The sequence below is a fragment of the Montipora foliosa genome, chromosome 9 (genome assembly GCF_036669935.1).
Source record: "Montipora foliosa isolate CH-2021 chromosome 9, ASM3666993v2, whole genome shotgun sequence".
NCBI classification, from domain to species: domain Eukaryota; kingdom Metazoa; phylum Cnidaria; class Anthozoa; order Scleractinia; family Acroporidae; genus Montipora; species Montipora foliosa.
The window spans coordinates 41,834,328-41,843,942 of NC_090877.1; the positions used below are offsets into that span (position 1 = coordinate 41,834,328).

The 9,615-nt window shown below is 40.1% G+C and overlaps 1 pseudogene; it reads right to left on the reverse strand.

Moving 5' to 3' along the window:
- Nucleotides 1–6,332: 6,332 nt before the first annotated feature.
- LOC137970560 (E3 ubiquitin-protein ligase TRIM71-like) lies at nucleotides 6,333–8,705 on the reverse strand (annotated as a pseudogene).
- Between the last annotated feature and the right edge of the window lie 910 nt (nucleotides 8,706–9,615).

Sequence of the window (9,615 nt, forward strand, 5' to 3'; positions counted from 1 at the left end):
TGACAGCCGCTTAAAATGCACCGCGGTAGTCATTTCGCAACACACCCGATTCTCGAGAAAAGGTGCTGGGTATCACGAGACAAAAAGATTCTCAAAGTCTCGGGTATCACTCGACCGTAGTATACTATAGTACGTCCAACAGTACGTACAAGGCGAAAGAAGCTCGGGCTTGAGTTGTGGAAACTGCTTGAATAGATCACAGGCAGCCCAAGCTTGGGACCCGATTTATGAGAATTTGTATGGGAAAATATATTTTTAGCTTATAAATGCTAAAATAAACTATAAATGTAGAAATAAACTTCACTTACATCTACGTACAGTTGTCTTCGTCTTTTCTGAGCAATCGGAGGGCAAACTGTGTCCGTTTTAGACGGGTTTGTGCCTTAAATTTTTACGATGTCGTTAGTTGTCAAAGCCTGTACAGCCGCCCACTCTCCGCAAAAAATAATCGGAGAGTAGCGTCTGTGAATTACCGTTAGTAATCGTGTTCCGGAATAATTTTGCATACATTATTAAGTGATCTACGCTGACCAAAATTTGCGTGGCTCATATTTCTTTGGAGCTAAATTCTCAAAATGGTGGTCAAATGAGGTAGATTTCAAACTGTTTTTGTTCCCTAAAATATTTTGACATTGTTCCCCTGTTCCCCTGTTCCCCAGTTCAACTTAGCCATGTTTTATTGTTCCCCAAAACTGGTAAGATCTCGTAACCTTTTCACCCCACTTGACAGACCAAGTGACCCCAGAAGTTATCCCAGGATATCATACATCGCTGGAAAGCCCTCCGCGAGCCTTACCAAGTGACGCAATTTGGGCATTCTATGTCACATGTGTGTGTAGATCTTCCCTGGTTTCCGAGATATTCAAGTTACTTGCTGACGCCACAAACTGTACTTGATTGTAATTAATCCCAAAATTGAGAATATCTCCGAAAATGTTGGAGTAATGACATTCAAACTTGACACCAGTAAGGTACATCAGATAGGGCACCAATCAAGATGTTTCCATGGTAACACCCTCGTTTCCATTCCCTTTCTGCATTGAACCAATTATCTGGGATTTTGAACAGATAAGTACAAGCAGATGGTCAGACTTGTAACGCATTGGCTGCCATACTGCTTTACATTGCCGTATATGCTTACCGAAAGTGACCATCTCTTATTTCGACAATAAACGACCAAATCTTTCTTGTGTTAAATAGACCCAGCAGCAAAAATGGTTGCCATGGGAACAGCATTGAGGGTATCATTTTGTGCCTTACTTGAAGCAGATTACAGCTGCCCATTTTGAACAACACTCATCCAATGTTTTCGAAGTTTGTGACGTCATCATTTTTTTAAACAAAAGCTTGGATATCTCTGAACGAGAGAAGATATTCCAAAATAGAAAATACCATTCTAATCCTCTGGGATTTGAACTCTATTTTTATGCAAATACTTTCTTTTGTTTCAGTAATCCAATATGGCTGCTAGTCACGTGAGTGAAAACACTCCATACGCACTTAGGTGTTGTTGAAGCGCGCTGGAGTCATACCAAAGCCATGCCCAAGGAAAACACATGTAATAATAGATTGGTCTTAGAGTACGCTGCGCAAGTGTGGCAGGATATTCTTGCATACCTTCCTGACGCTATTAAATCTATACAAAGAAGAGCTTTAAGAATAATATTTCCAAACTCTAAAGTTATCAACAAGCCCTAGATCAAGCAAATCTGACATCGTTAGCAAATCGCAGGATATTCATATGTAAAAAGGTGATGGCTGATATGATGAATGAGAGCGACCCCATCTTTCTTAGCTCCGCAAGATACGACAAGATCTATCCCATGCCAGTTAAGATCAGGAAATCCTAAAGCCACTACAACAATGAAAAGGACAAAGAGAGCAAACGACTTTTTCACTTTTAGGTTCTCGTGATTCCAATTATTATAATACTTGTTATGGTAAATAGAAGTAATTATAAGAAATCAATTTTGTAAATTGCACTGTTTATTCAGTTTTAACTGTCAGAAGTGTTATTAAACTATTAATATTACTATTACTATTACAATTACTATAAGGAAAAAGAAAAAATGTACGAAAGTGTCACGTAAAGAGTTTGGCACGAATGGAGTCGGCTTACGTGTTACGAGTAAAAAGAAGGCTTGATGTCCTTTACGTACAACATCTCGTAGACTAAGCAATCAAACTTGCTGTTACATTTCCTCAGAACTTTGAAAAGGTGGTCAGTCTTTGTTCTGTTGTTGCCATGCTGTGTTTCAAGGTGTTTCCCGGTGGCTGAATAACGGTGTTCACTTATCCGTTAATGTAAGCTAGCAGTGAACCTGACATAATTTGCATTGCAAAAATCACATTGGAATATTCCGTGACACTCAGAGTTTGCGACAGTTTCCTACTTGTAAAGACAGGTTTTACGTTAACATCGATCTTTTAAATTAACGTTTAACTTCTTTAATCAATAAATAAACTGAGATGAAATATTCTCGTCATTAGTCTGCTTAAATGTATTGAGTTTGTGAGGAGAACATTTATATCAATCAATCCTGGGATTCAAAGGCCAATTATTTGATCACTGTACTATAGTTTACTTCTAGTGGCCACTTGTATGCTGGGTGATCAAATGTGAAAATCAAACGGTACAACGGACAAGTATGACTGTGTTTCAAATCCGAGATGTCATTTACTTGAAGTTGTTTAATATTTTAGTTAGCCAAGAACTTACCAATCCGTCGGGCACCGTCTCGCACTGTTTTGGAGAAGCATCTGAAGCATTCCTGGAAACACACGTCTTTTTCGGTCTGTCCAGATCTAGATAAGAAACTTTTTTCAAAAAATTTACCACCCCTATATATGTATGTATTGTCAATTGGTGCACGGTTGTTAGCCTTCGTATAGCAAGCGTTCCCACACCAGCGAAGATTTTCGAGTGATGACAGAGTGATGACGCAATGGTTCTAATCATTTTCAATTACACTTACAGGCAATTAATCCAATAACCCTTTTTATAGAGGGGGGGCGAATCGGAAAATAAATTGTTTACACCATACGCCGGTTGTTCTACAGAGTCTGAGGCTGAAGATGGGTCCACCGACTGCTCGTCGATCCCCAGGTCATCCAAACAGCAGAATATCCGGCCACTTATTTGCATATGAATGTCATGTATTATTATATGCATTGACTTCTCCCAAGTCACCTATCCCAAGCGCTAAACTTCCTCGGTTTAGTGTTTAATAAAGGGACTATTTTGCCCAAGGTTTTGCAATTGACCAATCCAGTGACACCAGCAGTCACGCGTTCCTGTGTCAACTTGGAGTCGCGGCACTGTCTTATGATAAAACGCGTTCCCACGAGGCGTTGGTGTTCGGGGGTGAAACCACCATTACGGAGAAATTAAGCAGCATCACGTTTACGGCAAACGGCAATCGTCGGCCTAAAATTTGCGTTTTGCCAAAACTGGAAGAAACTCGTTTGATATGAGCTCATTTATTGCGTGTTATGCAGGTATCAAGTAACTTTTCAAAAGAGAGAGACTAGTTAGAATAGCATAACTTCATGCTTTTATGACAAGCAGCAGCCCACTGTTCCGCGTAAATGCGATGCTTAATCTCTCCGTAATATCACATTTTACCGTGAACGTCTAGTTTTGGCTATCGGAGAATGGATCTCGAATGAGTCTGTTCATTTTCTCTGCATGAAATACTTGATCCAATTCACGACCTTCATTATTGAGTTTAGTTCTTGTATTTTGTTGTGGTTATTGACAGTTTTAAACATTTCTATTATGGATATTTAAGTGTTTCTCATTGAGAAAATCAAGTACAGGCATGTGGACTGTGATATTATTTCCCCGGCAAAATCATACCGATCGATCTCGACTATTTTTTCGGGCGTCGAAGTCGCTGACAGCTATAAACACGTGTTGGACGAGATGGAAGAGTTTAAAGGAAAAGATATAGAATTTGTGAGCGATTGGCTTACAAAAAATGGTAATGGTAATGATTATATTTTATATAGCGCATTTTCTATTGACGTATTCAAATACGCTTTACAAGCAAGGGATCTATGGGTGAGATCGGACATCAGCATATATAGTAGGCGCTGCTGGCAGCCGCGAGTATCATTAGCGATCTCACCCAGCATATGGATGACTGAAATGAGGCCTAACCACAACACCGGGAGCTCCGTGCCCTACTCTTTGCGAACAGTGTGTGGGTTCTTTTACGTCCCACTGGGTTGTGAACATTGAAGGGATGTGAGATGAGGCCTACGGTTTATAGTCCTTATCCGAGAATTTGCGGATGTAATTACAAAGGCAGCACTTTCTCCTCAGCAATTTTAAGACCCTGAGTGTTGGTCCGGCCGGAGTGGAACTCACGACCTCCCGCATGGCAGCCCGATGCTCAACAAACTGAGCCACCGGTGCGCGGTGAAAAGTAGAGAGTCCTTTATTATTGCCACTGAGTGTCATTATTGAGGAAGCTTTCAAGCAAAGCTGTGCTTAAGGAAAAAACACTTTACATCTCGCAAAGAAATGTCGCTTGGGTTTTGACGAAGTCCAAAAGTGGTTGATTCGTCTTAAAAAGAAGAAACTAACTCGCGCTAGAGCAGTGCCGTAAGCCCGTGAAACCAGGGAGAAGAAAAAAAAAAGGACCCTCCTACTTAAGAACTGGTTCTTTCAATTTATATTTATACAGTACCCCTGTTAAACAATCTTTGCCGTGTTTCGGAGTTAGAGCAGCTTCCGCTTGCTTGTTGACATTAATTAATTTAATTCCTAGTCAATTTTAATTTAAAGTTGTGTTTTTGTAGTAACTCAATTCTGGTAAAAACGGCATCATTATATAAAGGGTCACAAAACATGTGTTGGCATGTTTGTACACAAGCCTTATTAAAGACGACAGGAGCGGACGACGATTGTTCTTTAGGAGGGGCATTTGACAGACAAATCCGACGATAGGGTAGGGCATTTGAACACCATTTTGGCCAGAGGGGGCGGGAATTTGAAAGATCCAATCTTCTAAAGTTCAAAACCCGGTGTTTGCCCGGCGACGGGGCAGGGTAGGGGGGGGGGGGGATTTCGAGCTGATCGGTGCATTTTTCTGTTTCTTTCGACGCTTCTAAGTGACGCTCGTATTAGATGGAACGGCACCACAACGTTGTATCATGTATTGGCAATATTGTGGTACCAAATGAAACACGAATATATTGCTGAACAAGATACAGTCATTATTGCGACGTAATATGTCACCGTGGCAACGGGCAAGCCCTGTAAAAACACGCTTTATTTTGTCTTTAATTGCTTATATATCAAAAACGATTTCGGTGACCCCCATTTTTTTATTCCGAAAAGTAATAAGAAGGGCAAGATGAAACTTTCAGCAAAGTTTAAAAAATTCTGTTTAGTGGATTCAGAGGCACCTTAATTTTGTGATTTCTTTAAGGTAACTCTGAATCCTCTAGACAGAATGTTTTTAAACTTTGCCGAAAGTCTCATGGGGGCTTTCTAATCACTTCTCAGCAATAAAAAAGGGGGGTCACTGATTTCGGTTTTGAGATATAAACAACTAAATCCAAAATATAGAGTGTTTTTGCTGGGCTTTCCTGTTGCCAAGGTAACTTATTACATCGCAATATAGATCACATCTTGTTTGGAAATGATCAGTGTTTCACCATAACATGATCCATTGTTGTAGCAACATTCGATCTAAACAGAGAGTTTTTCAAAGTGTTGAAACCCTTTCGAGCCTCCTAAAGGCAGCGACAGCGCATTGGTCATCACCAACCTAAATATGAAATTAGGCTTGGTAAAAGCCCCGATGAGCTGAAACAAAAGTTAAGGTGGCTAAAAACGAACAATTTTTTGAAATAATCACTTTTTCCTGTCCAAGAGGGCGTTTTTATTTTACAAAATACAATCACAACACCAATCAGTTCTCATGCGAGGTTACGATTGTTCAGCTCAAGTGACTTAATAATAGAAGGGACTGCATGTAAATCAAATAAATAACGCTTTCAGTGATGAAATAGACTGTTGGTCTTTTGATTACAGGAGGTTATTATGCGTTCATGGATAGAAACCTGGCAAAAAAAGGGAACTCAGAAACAGACTTGACACAATACTGCCATTGATTAAAAGATATAAGCACGCAGCTTTCGTACCAGCGCATAGTATATTAACAAGTTTCCGTCGAAAGTCTAAAGTCGGTAAAAAAATTGGTTTTAAGGGCAAGGTTCTTCAATTAAGCTTATTTTAATGCACTCTTCAAACAAACTTTCCAAGACATTTTCAGGACTCCACTAACATAGTTTCGAAAAGTGACCTGTCTTCACTTCAGAACCGTGAGAGTGCTTTAATGACGACAAACCCACACTGACTTGGCCAGGCTATACATGCAGGTAAGATCTTTCCTGAAGACTTGTTTCCGTTACAACTGAACATCATTTTGACGGAACACAGTAAAAAATTTCAAAACTGAAAGCAAATTCTTAAATTCTACATGGTGATGTCAATTAATCGCTATTAGTTTATTCTATTTCAAGATGAATACCGTTTTAGCTTTGGAATCGGTAACTAAAATCCGACCATCCGGTGTTGCTGCAATATTGCAGGGTCCTGGCAGAACACCAACACTTTTTCCGGTAAAAAAGCCTTCAACTGAAAACTGGACAATTCGATTGTTCAAGTAATCACAAACGAGAATGTTGCGATGATTGCCGCATTTCTCAGTACACAGGCCCTGTGGGAAATTCAGTTGTCCGTCACCGTTGCCCTCTTCACCAATTTTGCGAAGAAACTTGCCTGTTCGGTCAAAGATTTTCAAACAGTGGTTGAAGGAATCAGAAACAATAAACAGGTTGTCGTGGAAAATGCATCCAGCGGGATAGATTGCTGGTTCTGAGATTCTGAAAGAGAACTCACCGTCCTTTGTAAAAACCTGAATTCTGTTGTTGCAAAAGTCGACAACAGCAACACGTCCTTCATCATCTATGCAAACGTTTAATGGATTTTTAAACTCGCCATCTCTTGACCCTTTACTTCCAAACGACTTCACAGCATTGCCTGTCTGTACATTAAATTTTTGAATGCGGTGATTCAGGTCTTCGGCTACCAGAATGTTGTCGTCATCAACAAATGTTAAACCTGCAGGAGCATTAAGCTGACCAGCTTCCTCCCCTTTGCGTCCAAATTTTCTCAAATACTTTCCTTCTTTATCAAACATCAGGATACAGTGTATCTTGTAATCACTTACAGCGATTAGTCCTTTTGTTCACAGCAGTCCCGAAAGGATAGTGAAGAGTTTGTCCTTTCAAATCCTCACCCACAACTTCAAGCCGTCGTTCTTTTACTTGGATTGAAAATGGATTCTTGTGGAGTTTGTCCTCTTTTACAGCCACTGAAATGTTGTATGCACCTGGAACTTTAGGTACAAATCTCGCCGAGAAAGTTTTATCTTTGTTTTTGTGTGTAATCAAACTTCCCACTTGTTCAGTGGGTTCTACGAGAACTTCAAGTTGCAACAATTCTCCCACTTCGCACGTGAGATTAGGACAGATAACAAACTCTGCTTCAACGCCAGCTTGAAAATCTTGATAGTTAACTCATGGGTTGCAATAATACCCAGGGTCAATTTCTCTGCCTCACTTGCTGACACAAACTTTACATATGAACCAACCGTAAGCGTTGGCACTTCAGACTTGTCAAGATTATTAAATCTCTTTTCCAAGGTGTCTTTGCCTTGCATGATATCTGAGCTAGAACTCCTTTGAATCATGTTGCTCGCAAAATCTATGGCTTGATTTATTTGTCTCAACAAAGACGGAAGCTGATTCTTCGCTTCGTTTAATTGCTCCAGTCTCGATGCGCGTGTCTCGTCGAGTTCGATAATGGCCTCCCGCTCGAGTTCTCGAATTTTGGCGATCATTTGGTCGGCTGTTTGGGAAACTTGGCGTTTAGCGGTGTTAGTGTTAGTTTCCAAATCAACAGCTATTTGCTCAAACTGACGAATCACATCACTGCAAAGTTTGCTCTTTTCTTTCATAGACTCGACTGCTGCCGCGAGTTTAGCCTTCTCGCCATCGGCTGCTTTGTCAAGCGGATCAATAGCATGGTTCTTGTGTTCCGTAATTACACAGGTGTGACAAACACAGCACTCGCAGTCGACGCAATAAAACCTCGTTGTCTCTCGTTCATGATACTGCTGCGAACAAAAGGACTGTCTCTTGAGAAGAGCCTCGTAGTCTTCTACTTTAAAGTGTTTTATCGTTCTGACTTTGTGTCCTTCAAAAGCTACATTTCTAAGAACTTCATGTGCGTTGACACAATCAGGGCACATGAACTTTTGACGTTCGAAGCAGAAGCTCGTCTCGGCGCTTCTTTTCCGCGCCAGTTGCCGCAACTGATCTCGCTTCCTTCTCCTCCTTTTTGTACTGCGAGAAGATCAAGCAAACTGTTTTGGAGAAATCCAGTCGGCAATTTATCGAAGCCCTGAGGGACGTCAATTTTTGCCTGGCACTCAGGGCAGCGAAATCTTCCTTGTTGTTGAGTTTTTAGAGCGTGTCTCTTCAAACACTCAAAGCAAAATGAGTGCAGACATTCTATAGTCTTGGGTGAAAAAATCCAAACAAATGGAACATGTAACGTGTTTTTCCAAGTTTTTCAGGAGAGATTCCATCGCAAATACTCACAAGAGAACGATCCAACACACCCTTCTCTATGAGCTTCTGCGGTTTGTCTGGTTTTTGATTCCGAGAAATAATTGCATTTTCTTTGGCAGAATCATTGAAGGAACACCTCCTGACCTTAGGAAAGCGTGCCTTTGTTTTTACTGGTCCTCGACAGAGTCAAGTGAGATTTTCGAATTTGAGATCTGTTGGTGATTGGTAGGAGGGGAAGTTGGATAGGAAAAAGTGCAATTAAATTTGTGTATATATTTGTATACGTGCTTAGTCACTAGGCCAGAGAGAACTAACCGTTTGATATCCGTAGGCGCTATTTAAACAAACTGAAGCTGATTTAATTTCGGCATATCATGTGATGATACTTGGCGAGAGCTTAAAGGAAGAAAAAAGAGCACTAGATAGATGGATAGATAGATAGATAGATAGATAGCTGTTCTCGAACAGCATATTTTAGTTACTCTGATGACGCCCATCAAGTATAGATAGATAGATAGATAGATAGATAGATAGACAGATAGATAGATAGCTACTTTATTAAGCAAAGAATCCCGATAAAGCTAGGTCACTTATTTACAATAAAGCTGTGCATCTAAAGTGAAAACATACACACAGAAATATATATATTATAATATATATATATATAATATACACATTAAAAGTAAATAATTAACCTATGCGAAAAATGGTGTAAATTATTACAAGTTATTTAGACCAATAGTTATTTACAAACTCTTTAAAACCCCATTTACACGACAGGAAAAAACGGCAAGGCAAGGATGAAAATTGGCAAGGGTAACTTTTACTCTAGGCAAGGCAAGGCTAAATTGTGTAGTGTAAACCGGCAAAGGATGCCTTGCCGTACCAATTTAAATTTCGGTTTTGGGACCACGTTTAGAGGTTGACCCGTTTTTGAAGAAATCGGTAAGGCAAGGACGAAAA